General features: G+C 46.4%; 1 protein-coding gene across 1 annotated transcript in view; it reads right to left on the bottom strand.

The window, feature by feature from the left end:
- ST3GAL1 (ST3 beta-galactoside alpha-2,3-sialyltransferase 1) overlaps positions 1–14,740 on the bottom strand; it is a 171,901-nt gene that overhangs the window by 33,900 nt on the left and 123,261 nt on the right. The window contains exon 4 of the mRNA XM_084848765.1: positions 13,129–13,242. The gene's annotated coding sequence lies outside the window, so the exon portion shown is untranslated. The remainder of the gene's footprint in view (positions 1–13,128; positions 13,243–14,740) is intronic.

Below are 14,740 nucleotides of genomic sequence, written 5' to 3'. Positions count from 1 at the left end.
ATGATTGTCATTAGAAGCCCAAGTGACTTCTGTGGAGTGCACTGCCTATTACTAGCTCTTGTTGCTATCTCAGCTACACCCTTTCTAGGAGAAGGATAGCCTGGTCACTGCAGTTTATGCACGGGTAACCTCATGTTTAGATTACTCTAATGCACTTATGTGGGGCTACCCTTGTGCTTGGTCTGTAAGCTGCAGCTGGTGAAGAATGCAGTGGCCAGGATGTTAAGTGGGGCACCTGGCCAAGCACAGATTACACCAGTGTTTAAGCAACGGCACTGACTACCAAGCCAAGTTTAAGGTCTTGCTGTTGGCATATAAAGCCTTGAACAGCTTGGAACCAGGTTACCTGGTGGATCATCTTTCCCAATTTACATCTGTGTGATCATTAGGATCACTGGGGAAGGACTTGCTGGTTGTACTGTGACCTACAGATGGCTGTCTTCTGGGAACTTGGAAGTAGACCTTCTCAGTGACGGCACCCATCTCTTGGAATGACCTCCCTCCTGGTAGCTGGGAGGCACCATGGCAAGCTTTAGGTGCCAATTAAAGACCCATTTCTTCACCCAGGCCTTCCCTGTTTGATTGTAGTTGTGCTGCCCAGTGTGTTTGTTAATCAAGGTGTTGTGAGTACTGGTTTTAATGTTTTTAATAAATGTTTTATATACATGTTTTTGTATTTATTATGAGGTGTTTTTAAATGTAGTTGTAAACCATGCAGCAATATTTTTAAATATGGTAAGCATTATATAAATCTATTAAATAATAACAACAAACAACAACAAAAACATGCAAAAGTAAATGTGAATCTTCATGTCTTTTTAAAAAAGTTTTGCAGACTGATGTGGAAATTAGACAGAATGGACTTATTCTTGAACACATACGAAGTGACATGGAATGAAAATAGACCAATTAATCCATCTGTATCTCTGGCATTGCCTTAGAAAATGATTTCAGTTTTCCAGTAATGGGGCAGACCTCTGCTTGAGACTCCAGGCACAGTAGACAATACGGGTCTGGATGGACCAATGGTCTAACCTGGTGAATGGCAGCTTCCCATGTCACTATGTGCAAAGGAGTGTTCTGCTTGGAGATGCTGCTAAGCTGAGGGCAAAACCTTGTCTCCAACCCTGAGAGTAGGTGGCCCAGCCCTCCCTGGCAAGTGTCGCACCTGTGACTGCATGAGGGGCCCCTTCCTTTGCACAAGCCTGCCCTTTGCACACACCTAACCTTTCATGGTGACAGCAATTTTGTTAGCAAAGTCACATATCGAGAAGGTCACTTCCCAGGGCTGCAGCTGTTCAAATGCTCACACCTTGGCACACCTTTCTTCCTCTTTGCTCCTTTATGGGTGTTTTTATTAGTTTGCTTGTCATTACTGACAGGAAGAGACTTAGACACAAATCTGGCCTAACAGTCCCTTACTCATCGGAGTTATTGCCCTTTCAATGAAACATCTCATCCCACCCTTCCATACTTCCTCAGTCCCAAACATTCAGGTTCTGTTACCAGATTAGGCCAGCAATGAGGAAGAAACAATGTGTCAGGAGCGCCCTAGCGGCCTCTTTCAGTTCACTCCAATAGCCAACTCAAGACACAGACAAAAGGATTCTTTTCAAGGCTTTAATCCTTTTACAACTTAATGACTCTTTCAGATGCTAATCACCGTAGGGATGGCGGAGAATTTCTCCCTGAATCTTCGGGGGGCTGAGCGCCAACACATTCGGCCCCCCGAAATCGGCGGTGAAATTCTCCACCACCACCCCGCCACCCCCGGGACGGGACTTACCTTTGGTGAATGTCCCTCCCGGCGGCGGGTCCCGGCGGCGGTTTGGCGGCGGTTCGGCGCGGCCGGTCTCCCGACCGGCTGCTGCCGCCGCCATTGCAAAAAAAAAAAACTAAAGTAAAAAAAACCCCACACACCCGTGCATAGGCTACATAACGATTTACGTAGCCTATCACGGCTAGATTTCCAAAGTCAGCCGTGATAGGCTACGTAAATCTTCACGTAGCCTATCACGGGTGACTTTGAAAAAGAAAAAAAAAAGCGCGTACGCAAATGGCGGCATCCCATGGGCTGCCGCCATTTGCGTACATGCTTTTTTTTTTCCACAGTCACCCGTGATAGGCTACGTGACGATTTACGTAGCCTATCACGGCTGACTTTGGAAATCTAGCCGTGATAGGCTACGTAAATCGTCACGTAGCCTATCACAGGGTCTTTTTTTTTTTTTTTTACTTTTTGTTTTGTGGCCGGGGAGACGGGGCGCTTCTCCCCGGCCTGAATTTCAGCTGGGCGAGGCGGGAAGCCTCCCCCCGGCCTGAATTTCGGCCGGGCGAGGCGGGAAGCCTCCCCCCCCTTCACCTGAACTTCGGGGGGAAAAGCGAAGCGCCTCCCCCCCCCACAAAGCCAAGCTGCGAAAAGGTAAGTGACTTTCATACATCCCTAATCACCAGCGACTAAGCAATGAACAGCAGAGTAGCCTATGCTCCAGGTAGGCAGCTGGTCCCCATTTGAAGGAGAATCACTTGAAGACCCTGAACTTATGGGCTAGGGAGAGATCCTCCCTCTTTCCCTTGGGTCCACAGGAGGCGGTTGTTGCTTGCGCGCCAAATGGGCGCTACGCCTCCTTTCCGCACCCTCCATCGCTCGTCGCTCCCTGCATCTGCGCCGAGCATCTAGCAAACCCCCCTCCCGCACTTTCTCACTGCTAGGATCACTATCTATCTCAGAAGTGCTGGCAGGAGGAATCTCTGCCAGCTGCTGTGCCTGTGAGGGATGAGCTGGCTCCTCTCCCACGGATTGCTGATCTTCCTCAGAATTAGAACTGCTCTGGAGTTCTATCGGCTCAGTTTCCACCCTGACACAATGAAACAAGGAAAGCTTTACCTCTTAACCTCTGCAAGAACCATCAGCAATGGACACATCCTCTCTAATTATTATTCTTATCATGATTTTTTGGATCAGCCTGCTGCATTCACCACTGACATCTGTCTAAGAACCCACCACCAGTGATGTGGGTTTCCTGGAAATTTGTTGAATTGGACAGTTTAGGTATGTGCTATATATAGGAGGAATCCTAGCAAGGGTAGAGAACTTTGCATGCAGAAGGTCCCAGGTTCAATCCCTGGCATCTCCACTTAAAAATGGATCAGACAGCAAATGACGGGGAACATCTGAAGAGCTCCTGCCATTCAGAGTAGACAATATTGGGTTAGATAGACAAATAGCCTGACCTAGTTTAAGCCAGCTTCTTATTTTCCTATCTCCCAGAACATATACACCAGCCTTCCCCAACTGGGTGCCCTCCAGATGTTTTGGAATACCCATTAGCCCCAAACAACATGGCCGATGGCCAGTGACGATGGGAAGTGTAGTCCAAAACCTCTGGAGGGTACTCAGTTGTGGCGGGATGATATACAGGGTACCACCTCTGTCTCTCTTGCTTTAGCTGAAGCCCATCTTCATCATCTCCAACTAAGTCAAAGCCTAAGTAAGCATACCTAAGGAGCGATCCTGTGTGGAGAGGCAGCTGCTTCCAAACTTGAAGGAGGCCACCTATCCAATGCATGGTGGGAGGAGCGCAGAGGGACCTTCTCCTCTGCGCTCCAGCTACCCTGCATTCGTGGCTAGACAGCTGATTTTGGCCATCTAGCCATAGGACTTTGGAGCCGGGGGGGGGAGGGGGAGGCTGGATGATGCACAGGAAGCGTTGTACCAACACTTCCGCACTCCCCGCCTCTGGGAATGCCCCCTTTTGCCCCGCTCCACACTGCTCTTATGAGCACAGAGCCCGGGGATGGTCTGCGTCGCCTATGAAGGGGCGGGGGAGGAGGCAGTTTTCCAGGAACCAACCTTGGAGCATGGGCCCCGAGGTCAGTTCCCAGAAACCAATCTTATGGTTGTCTAGCCACTGTCTAGTGGCCACAGGATTGCGCCCCTAATTTATTACATCTACACCTATCTTTCTACCATGGGTCTCAAGGTGGAGTACAAAGGCTTCCCAGGAAGTCTCACTAACCTAGCGCTAGGGATATCAGAGAAATCAGACCCATAGATTCCGCAGTGGACCAGCTTTCCCTGTGTCACACAGATTACGCACATTTGTGGATTGGTTGTTGTTGTTGTTTTTAACTTTGTGAAATTAGTATAGAAAAATATGTACAATAAGAAAACACCACCCAAAAAGGCATATTTCCCCCATAGTCTAAAGCATGAAAGTGCACAGTGGGGGGATGCACATTTTCACAGGTGCTAATTCGTGCAAGGGCAAATTTGCACAAATTTGGGAAATTGGGAAAAAAATCTGGTTCCCTCATGGCTGACTGGGACATGCTGGCAGTTGTAGGACTTTTATTTTGCTTAAATACATGTAAGATTGCACCCTGAAAGGCTGAAATCAGAGTGTTTGTTTTGGCAGTGCATAGATCAATAATGCAACCATCCTGCTGATGTCATACTCTTACAATTTTGCGAAGTCAGATGAGTTTTAAATTGCATTCCCTTGTTTTGTTTTGAAAAGGTTTAGCATATTAAGGGAGAGACCGACACTGACCTTTTGCTGAAGGCTTTTAAAAAGATCACTTTTTATGCAAGAGATCTAGTGGTGGGACAATGTATAAAGCAGCCCTGCTGCAAATTAAAACACATATTTATTATTTCCATCCCCTCATCAGGTGAAAACTCACAGCCTATTTCCACAAGCAGACATTAGTGCCCCCCCCAGTGTAAAAATGGCTCCTTTGTTCAGTATGTAAGGCGCTAACCTGACCCCTATTCGCTGTCACTTCTGTGGGTTTCCACTACATTTTAATTGGGCCTTTTAAAAAAACATGGCCATGTTCGTTTTGTTTCGGTTTTAGACTGCCCAGATGGCTGAAGAGGCATGTGTGATGGTAGTCAAGGCCTCTTGAAGTTGAATTCCTTGGATTCCCAGAGGAAAAAATATTTATCCAGCCTCAAGGGAACAACTCTGCAAGGTCTTTGCGGCATAAATTAAATTGGTACTATCTTCACAACAGAAACAGGAAACATACCGAGAATGGTAGCTCAAATGATTTTAAGGGGGTGGGAGCATCCCTCTTACAAAAAAAGGCTACCATGCTTAGGGGTATGTAAAAAGATGGCTATAGAGGTTAGGGAAATTATAAAGACATATAAAATTAAGAATGATCTAGAGCAGCCTTCCCAAACCTGGTGCTGTCCAGATATTTTAAACGTCCAACTCCCCATGAGTCCTAACTTGGATGGCCAATGGTTAGGAAAGCTGGGAGTTTAGTCCAAAACATCTTGAGGGTATGAAAGCCATCAGAAAGGCTGGTGCAGAGAGAGATGTTTATTGCCCCTCTCCACTAATACTAGAATGTGCAGTCACCCATTGAGGCAGATTGGCAATATATCCAAATCTAATAAAAGGGAGTACTTCTTCACACAATGCAAAATTAACTGATGGAACTCACTTCCATGAGATGTGGTGACAGGAACACAGGAAGCTGCTTAATAACGAGTCGGACCATTGGTCCATCTAGCCCAGTATTGTCAACACTGACTGGCAGCAGCTCCCCATGGCTTGATTCAGGATTCTGAATCACAGGGGAAAGGCTGATTGCTAGGAATAGACAAAATCTGTCAGTTTTGTTTCTCTCAAGTTTCTCATTTTCCCACCTTGAATTCCATTCATTCCAAACTTCAAGATAATTTAAAAAAAACATATGGACATTTGTATGCATTTTTGTGCACATATCTCCTAATACATGCACACTTGTATGCAATTTTGCCCAGTACCCCTTCTTTTTGCAAGCAATTTCCCCAATGTTAACTCTTTTAAAAAACCCACTAATATATGCATTTGTGTGCACTTTTCCCTAACATACACATTTTTGTTTGCATTATTTTGATTTATTTGAGAAGTCCACTGCAAAACTCAATGGACAATTGAGTTTTGGGGTGCGTATTGGTTTGAATGTGCGAAATTCAGTGAGACCACATGAATAGGCAAACCAAACAAATGTCTTCCCCATCCTCTTGCTCTTGCCTTCATGCTTTGCGTGTGAGCTTTCACCACTGGACCATTGGTTTGATCCCACAAAGTGGTTCTAAGAAGTAAATGGAGGAGCCATAGCTTAGCGGTAGAGCCCATACATTGCAGGCAGAAGGCCCCAGGCTCGGTCCTCAGCATCTCTAGGCAGGACTGGGAAAACCCCTCCCAGAGACTCTGGAGAGCCACTGCCAGTCAGTGTCGGCAACACTGGGTTGGAAGGACCAATGGTCTTACTCGTTATAAGGCAGCTTCCTATGTTTCTAAAGTATACAGAGTCTGTGCTAATGTCCTTTATGTGAGGATGAATGAATGTATTCTGGACATTCTAGAGAAGCCAAGAGGTCACTTCTAACCGACTCTGACACACAACAAGTACACGCATGCTAGGGATGGGTGAGAATTTCATTTCAGGTCAGTTCTCATAAGAATTAACAGAAGTTCACAAAATTCTCCACATTCAGGATGAAACAGTGGAGGCTGATGGCTCCATTGTCAGGGAGGCGGTGACTCCACTCCAGATTTCAGTCAGAACCAGTCCAAAGCACCTTGGATAGCTCCTTTAGAGTTCAGACTGGTTCTGACTGAAACCCGGAGTGGAGCCACCAGCCTCCACTGGGACGAAGAGAACCTGACACTGAACACACTCACACCAAATGTGGAAGAAACCAGGTTCAGAGCTTTGAGAGCTTAGCTCTTAAAAGTCTGGCTTTGAATCCCTATCTAGTCAACCATGTTAGTGCTTCATTAGAGTTGTCACCCCTTTTTTTCCCTCACAGGCGCCTCATCTTTAACAGCTATACAACAGGCAGGTACAACATGGTCCCCTCCATGCTGGGAATAGCTGTACTTACTGAATTTGGCTGGTGCAGCTGGGTGAGAATTTTGTTTCAGTTCATTTTTGTTAAGAATTTACCAAAATTTGCAAAGCTCTCCATGTTCAGGAAAGAAAGAACTTGAGGTTTTAAAGAAGTCCAATGCAGGGGGATCAAAAACTGACACATTTTCCCACCTCTGCTTCACCCCCTGCCTGTGGTGGACATATGGAACACAGATAGCTTGGAAACCAAAGTGCCAAAAACCTGGTCTCTGAGGCACGTTCTAACATGGTCCTGTGCTTGTCCTATGCTTTGGAGAAGCACCATCCCATCATTGGCCACTGTGTGGACAGAATGCTGGACTAGATAGACCCTTGTTCTGATCCAGCATGGCTCCTCTTATGTTCTTATATTCATAGCTAAGCAGTTCAGCATTATTAATAGCTAAGGCAGGGTTACTAAGAGTAACCTGGCAGGGTTGTCGCTGACATCTGATACCTTGTCTCATGCTGCAGGGCCTGCCCTGTGACAAGATCAGATGTGGCCCCTCCCTAGCTATGGGTTGTGTTTTTGGCAGCCTTCCTTGAATTTTGATAAGCTGGAGCTTTTGTCTGGAGTCCTAAAAAAAAAAAACATGCCTCAAAGATGTGCACATGTCAACAACCTTGTCTGGACCAGTCATGCAAAAGCTCTATCAAAAAGACTATCAACCGGGTAAACAATGGTTTAGTCGATTAAAAAGCACACCTTCTAACAGTGTCAATTCATTATTGAACAGTTACATTTAAATATATTTGCATATTACCCAAAACCTTAATAGATGTGCCTTTCTGACATGCAGAGGAAAGTGTAAGAGAACTCTAGTCAGAAGAAACAGGTGTCCCAATGCAGCAGGGAGAAAGCTTCTACTTGCCAGAGGCAAAAGACGGCACTGCTCCTGCAACATTAACAGTTGTATAGAAGATGCATGATGACCTACACAGGCTGAAATTCCCTCTTCTGCACAATTTTGAAAGGTGCAGCAGCTCTGTCCTCTTATATACCTGCCTGCCCTAATCCAGCTAGTGTGGTGTAGTGGTTAGACCCAGATTCAAATCCCCACTCGGCTATGAAGCTTGGGCCAGTTCTTCTTTCTCAGCCTAACCTACCTCACTGGGTTGTTGTGAAGATAAAACTGGAAGGGAAAACCATGAAGGCTGGATACATACATGGGAATGTGGAATATAAATGCAATAATAAAAGAATCCACATCCACAGTGCCATGCCTACTGAAACCTCATTGAATCAGTTGGATGCATCATTTGGGGATGCTTGTGGGAAAAACAGTTGTGTTCAATTGATCATTTCCCCCCTTGCTGCCCTGCCCCCTTCACAGCCCAGTTTCCTGTGAAAATTTTGGCTTAAGTAGCCCTCTTGTTCCTATCCCATTTGAAACAAAGCCTAATGACGTGTTACAGCACTGGGTCGTGTTCCTCCTTTGCTCCCCATGCCTCTGCTCTACCTTTCCCCCTTGGGGCACCAATTTCTCTATTGGTATGTCACTCCATAAAGCAGAGGTGGGCAACTTTGGGAGGTCTGGGGGCCATTTTTGTTGCCCAGACTTCCCCAGAGGGACAGCATGCCACAGAATATGAAGGTGATGGCAAAAGTAATGGCAGGTTTTCAATGGCAAATCCAAATTTGGCTGTTGTAGTGTTCCGTAGCAGTTTGCCCATGATTTTCTGTGGCAAATCAGTGACTAGTTTGCTGTTGTGAATTTTGGCAGCATAGCAGGGGGCTGTGGGGGCCACATGTGGCACATGGGCTATGCGTTGCCCACCCCTCTATAAATTGATGAACACACTAGGACAAAAACAGGATCAGAATTACAGAAGCATGCCCTTAACTCACAGCCCAACCAATTACAATGTGTTCTCGCCAATTAACATTGGCACCCATCCCATCAATCAGTGACAACTTTCACTGATGATAGCCTGTGGTCCTCCTCATTCACTTTCCTAGTTAATAACAAAGTCACGGATCTGTTACACAACCCTTCATATCCTCCCTGAAGGGTTGTCAGTACTGGAATGGATGACTCTGTCAATTTCAGTTTCTCATTTTTCCAGTCTTAAGTTCGGTTCATCTTGAACCTTGAGAATTTATTATTAATGAAAACCTGTACTCATTTTTCTGCACGTGTCTCCAACTACATGCATTTTTCTATGCGATTTCCCCTAATGTGACTCATTTTTGACCATTGCTTTCTCTAATATATGCATTTTGGGGTGCACTTTCCCTTAGTATGCAAAAAAATTGCATAGAAAAATGTGACTGGAGAACTCCACTGCCAAATTCAGAGAAGTTACCCTTTGCAGAATGTCAAAGGATAACAGAGTTTTGGTCTAGATACTGGTTTGAAAGTGCAAAAATTATTTGGAAGTGCAAAAACCCTTCCCTAGACAGTAGGCAATTCAACATTGTGCCCACAGTTCATTTTCGATCCATCTGCTGCAACAGAATACAACAGTCACAATGTTGCCTGGAAACACAGTTATTTTCAAGTTGACAGTTTAATTCAAATCAAAGAAGAATTTGTTTGCAACAGAAGGGTGTCTTGTCCCTTCCGTGCTCCTCCATTTTTCTCTTCTGCCACCCGCCCACCACCACACAGCTGCGATCGTGTGGTCTGACTCTTAGGCTCCCCCCTCCCCGCTGTGCAGAAAAAACACTTAAGCTGACCCTGCCTCCTTTCCCACCTCTCCCTTACTTGGATTGTGGCGCATGGTTCTAAAGCCACTAAACTGTTACTTTTTCAGCCTCCTAATTTTGCCCAATCACTGACAGATTCTGTAGAACTATGCCTAGAGGATTTTATGCCATGAAGAGCATCAAAAAGGAGGGGCCATCTTAAGCAGATTTGAAAAAAAAGGAGGAAACAACCAGGCAGGCAAAGGAGGTTAATTTTGCTGTCAGAAAAAGCACGTAGTTTCTAATGTTTGAACAGTAGCATGAGCTGCCCTGCCCTCTCTTTTCACTCTTGCCATGGGTAACAAGATCACCAAAAGCTGCTGTGTTACTGGCAATGAGAGACCGTATCCCACCAGCAGTGACAGAGTATGTGCTTTGCTTGCACCCAAAAGGCTGCAGGTTCAATCTCTGCCATCTCTAGTTCAAAGGATCAGGTAGCAGAATGGGAAAGACCTCTACCCAAGACCCATGGAAACTGCTGCCAGTCAGAGCAGAGAATACTGGGCTAGGTGGAGGAAAAGTCAGGCCTAAGCAAAGGGTGCTCCCAAGTGAGGCTTTTATTGTGAACTGCAACAGAAGCCTAAAACAGCCAAATCTCACTTCAAAAGAAGTGAGATTTGGACAATTTAGGGTTCCTTAGTGGTTTGCCACTGATTCCAGTGGCAAGCCAACAATGTTTTTGCCATCGTAAACTTCAGCAGCTCGGTGGTAGGGATGTACAGATTTTGTTAAATCCATTTTGTCTGTGTTTCATAGATTTCATTTTGTCATCTGTTCATTGATGGAATCAGACTTTTTTAGGGATATATAAGAATTTCATTCCAGTTGCACTAATGCATACTTGCATTAACACGCATTAGCACACGTGTGTATTAGCGCTAATGTTCATTAGTGCAAATGTGAATTTGTGCCAATCCCCAGTCCCCCAAGTAAAAAAACCTGGTCTGCACGTCTGCAGACTTAAAAAAAAAAAAGCTGTGGAATCTGTGGGTTGGATTCATACAAATCCAAACTCATTTGAATCAATTGTGGATTTCTCCAACATCCCTACTCTGGGGGGCAGGGGTATACCAGGAGGTGGCAGGGCATATGTGGCCCATGGACCATGTTTTCTCATCCCTGCCATAGACAGTACCAGAGGACCCCCCCCAAATCATTGGACCCCTGTGGAAATTATAACTGAATCATAAACTAGAAATTGAAATAAGGTTCTAATCCTAAAAATGCATACTTGAAAGTCCACGCCATCAATCAGACTTACTGTGGGGTAACATATATTTAGGATGGGAGCATTAATGTGAAACATACCATTATTTCTCTTTCAAAATCTAACATGGGGGACAAAGCTCTCCCCCCACAAGAAAAGACTTTGCCCCTTCTGTCCCCCCCAACACTTTTTCTAGTGTTTCCTCTGCCTGATTTCTGTGACTATGTCACTATTTTAAGTACTTAAAATCTGATCAGCAACTTTCCATTCTATCAAGGGCACCTATGTAACTGAGCAAACAAAAAAAAAATTAAACAGGGGAATCTAAAGAATTGATAATACGCCGCTACCTACATTTGAGGAACCCCGGTGTTACCTGGAACACAGTTTCGAAATGAATTTTCCAAAGGATGCCTCAGCACCAAAGCTGTTGGCTCGCTCTAGCATAGAAGCAAGAGGAGCTTTTGTTTTTGACCTGCAACAACGCATTAGGGGCAGGAACTATTGGAACCTCATTCATCACAATGAAGGGGCCTGAAAGCTGCTTAGAATGACGCACTAAGCATCCAAGTTGTTAACCGGTTAAGTAAATCAATGGTGATCTCATCTTATCAGTGTACAGACTTCATAGCAGGCTAGCTGGATACGGGCTCTTTCCCGCTGGTAATTTAAGCCAAACACGAGAGATTTGGCAAGGCCTTATTCTTCATGCGCTCGGCAGGGCTGTTGCTGTCAGATTGAATAAATGGCCACCCTCTTCCCTCTAACGCTCAGAACAGGATCTGGAGACATTCAAATGGAAAGCAGAAATTCCGCGTGCTAAGAAACAGCAACCGACCCTCCCTCTCTTTCTCAGATTTAATCCAAGTCACAGAAAACATCTGCAAATGAAATCTCCGAAAAAGACAAAGGGCACAATCCTGCTTGCCCTCCATGGCTATTGCAGCATGCGGGGTTCTTGATAGGAGCCAGTTCAGCCCTCCTCCTCACCCTGCTCTCTGTACCAGACCTCTGTCACACTGCCCATCTGAGTAGACAATGCTGTGCTGGATGGGCCAGTGGTCTGACCCGATCTGCACAGGGATTTATATCTCTGGTATTCATACCCAGTACATAGGCCCTTTTCTTTCTTTGGGACAACAGTCACTCAGTGGAGGAACACGGAGTGACTGCTTAGCGCGGGAATCTAGTTTAAAGCATCCCTGACAGATGACTGCCCAGCCTCCGCTTGAAGGATGCCATGGCTGATAGTACTGAAAGCCACCAAATGGTCCAGCAGAACCAACAGGGACACACTCCCCCTGTTCAGTTCTGGTGCAGATCATCCACCAAGCTGACTGAAGCTGTCTCTGTCTCATAACTAGGGCTGTGCACTGCTTTGGCCCGAAGCCTGAGTTTTGAGCCAAAGTGGGGTGCTTCAGCCACTTCGTGCTGCTCCCAAGGTGAGGTGGAGGGGGCATGAAGCGGCATGAAGCAGGCCAGGTCGCTCTGAAGCCCTTCGGTGCTGCTTCAGAGTGATCCAGAAGCCCAGCTGCACTGCTGCCACCACCCAGCCCCCAGCTCCTTGGGCCTTCAGGACGCACACTGACAGCTGTCTCCCTGTTCCAGGGAGTCACAATTTTTAAAATTATAGAAATTCCTATATTTCTGGAAATACATCCTGTGCAAATGGCTCATGCAGCACAATGGGGGGGGGGCAGGGGGGGATGAAGCGGGATTGGCCATCTGAATCCTGCTTTGGCTCTGAGGCCAGAGTGGGTCAGGGGCTCCCCAAATCAGCTCAAAGCAATTAGGGCTCACCTCGGAAGCCCCAAAAGCAGCCTTTGGGGCAGATTGTGTGTGTGTGTGTGTGGGGGGGGTCCCTGCAGAGCCCTACTCATAACCAGACCTGAAGCTATTGAAATGGATCTAGAGAATTCACATCGCCCAGAAATCCCTGGAGTCGAGAAGCTACCACCCGCTGCAGCATCTTGCCCAATACTGGAATATTGGAGACCAGCCAGAAGTGATCCTCTACAATGGGGTTCAGGGAGTTCTTATCACTGCCTCTTTTAGGAAAGATGGAATCACATCTTGCTGTAAAGGGGCATTCACCACTACCCTTGTCCACTCAGCCCCTACCCCACCCCACCCCACCCCACCCGGCTGCTTTTATAAGCCAGGAAGGGCAAGGGCCCAGCACAGAAGCAGGAGGCCTCCTCTCTCCAAGGATCCTGTCCACATCCTCAGGCTGTACAAACGGAAAAGTATCTTTTATGATCAGACAAGCAGGAGCCAAAGTTACATCCACCAGACCTGTATCAATGATGGCAACCAACTTTGGTGCAATCAATTTTACCTGCAAAATGTCACGCAAACTGGTCACAGCATGCTATCGAGTGGCCCACCTTTTCTTCTTGCAGGCCAGAGTGTAATAGGCCTCTGACCACCCAAAAAGCTCCACTGGAGAACTCTGTGAAGACACAATGGTGGCACAGAAGTATAATTCCTTCATCACTCTCACTGCCATGCAGTAAGCTTTCGAATGGGCTCTAGCCCGTGCTCAATCAGATGTGTCCCGGGTTTTCTGACAACATCACTCTAGTTGGCATTCCACTCGTTTTATTGCCCACAGCACCGTGAAAAATCAGGGGGCTCTTTTGGATCCACTACATGGGAAGAGCAATTGTGTCAAATGCCTGGGCCATTTCTGCATTCCAGAGGTCAACCAGGGGTTCCACAGAATCAGAGGTGACAGGAAAATCCCCATGAGTCATCAGAAAACCACCTGGATTCATCAGTCTCCTGGGGCAGACCATCTTACTTGAAGACTGCTATCATATCCCTCCTCAGTCTTCTTTTCTCAGGTCTAAATATACCCAGTTCCTTCCATTTTTCCTTGTAGAACTTCCCCTGATGATCTTTGTTCCCTTCGCTGAACCAGTTCGAATTTCAAATGAGGGAGATAAGAAGAAAACATAAGAGCCGCCGCACTGGATCAGACCAAGGTCCATCTGGTCCAGCATTCCACTCACACAGTGGCCAACCAGCTAACCCATGGGAAGCCCACAAGCAGGACTTGAGTACAACAGCCCCTTCCTCCCATGTTCCCCAGCAACTGGTGTACATAGGCATCCTGCCTCTGATACTGGAGGCAGCATAGAGCCATCAAGACTAGGAGCCACTGATAGCCTTCCCCTCCAGGAATTTGTCTAACCCCCTTCTAAAGATGGTTTTCCTATGACTTAATCACACATTGTCTGAGTCCCAAGACACACGTTGCTTTAAGCACGTAGCAAGCAACTACAAATTTCCCCTTTTTACTCTAGAGTAAATACAGGAATCTGGATCAGGAGCCTAGGATGGTAGATAAGGGGTCCTTAACCCTTCCCCCCACAGCAGTCCCAATCTGGATTGGAGGCCCACGCCTGCAGTTTATATTGCTACATAGTGCTTCATTAAAGCAAACAATCTCTATTTGGCAATACATATTGCAGACGTGGTGGTGTGATTGGGACTGCAGTGGGGGAGGAGAAGGGTTAAAGCCCCCTACCCACCATGCTAGGGTCCTGATCCATGTCAGAATGCCTGTGCTTAATCAAGAAAAAAGAAAAAGAGAGGAAAAAAAGACACACAGCTGCTTGCTGTCTCTTGAAAGTAACGCATGTTTAGCTCTGAAACAGAGGGGAAGGGGGAGTAATGCCCCCAGTCTAAATGGCATCTCTTTTTCAGGTCCTACAACTTCACACTGCTATGGAGCGCGAGTGGGGGGGATCACACGGCAAGCCACCCTCAGTAAACCAACCACTTGTGATGAGAGGCTTTGCAAGGCCAAACACACACAGAAGTTACTGCAGTCCCTTTCACACCTGGGGCCAGATTGGCCCACGGCAGGGCTCAATCCACCTTGACTCATCTACCATTTTCAGCTCTGGCTAGAACAGCATTTTCACGCACTGCCAGCTTGAGCT

The sequence above is a fragment of the Heloderma suspectum genome, chromosome 4 (assembly GCF_057233095.1).
Source record: "Heloderma suspectum isolate Gila_16-S chromosome 4, 16-S_ref, whole genome shotgun sequence".
NCBI lineage: Eukaryota > Metazoa > Chordata > Lepidosauria > Squamata > Helodermatidae > Heloderma > Heloderma suspectum.
The sequence above is the reverse complement of the archived record's forward strand: the minus strand, read 5'-3'. Positions and strand labels throughout refer to the sequence as shown.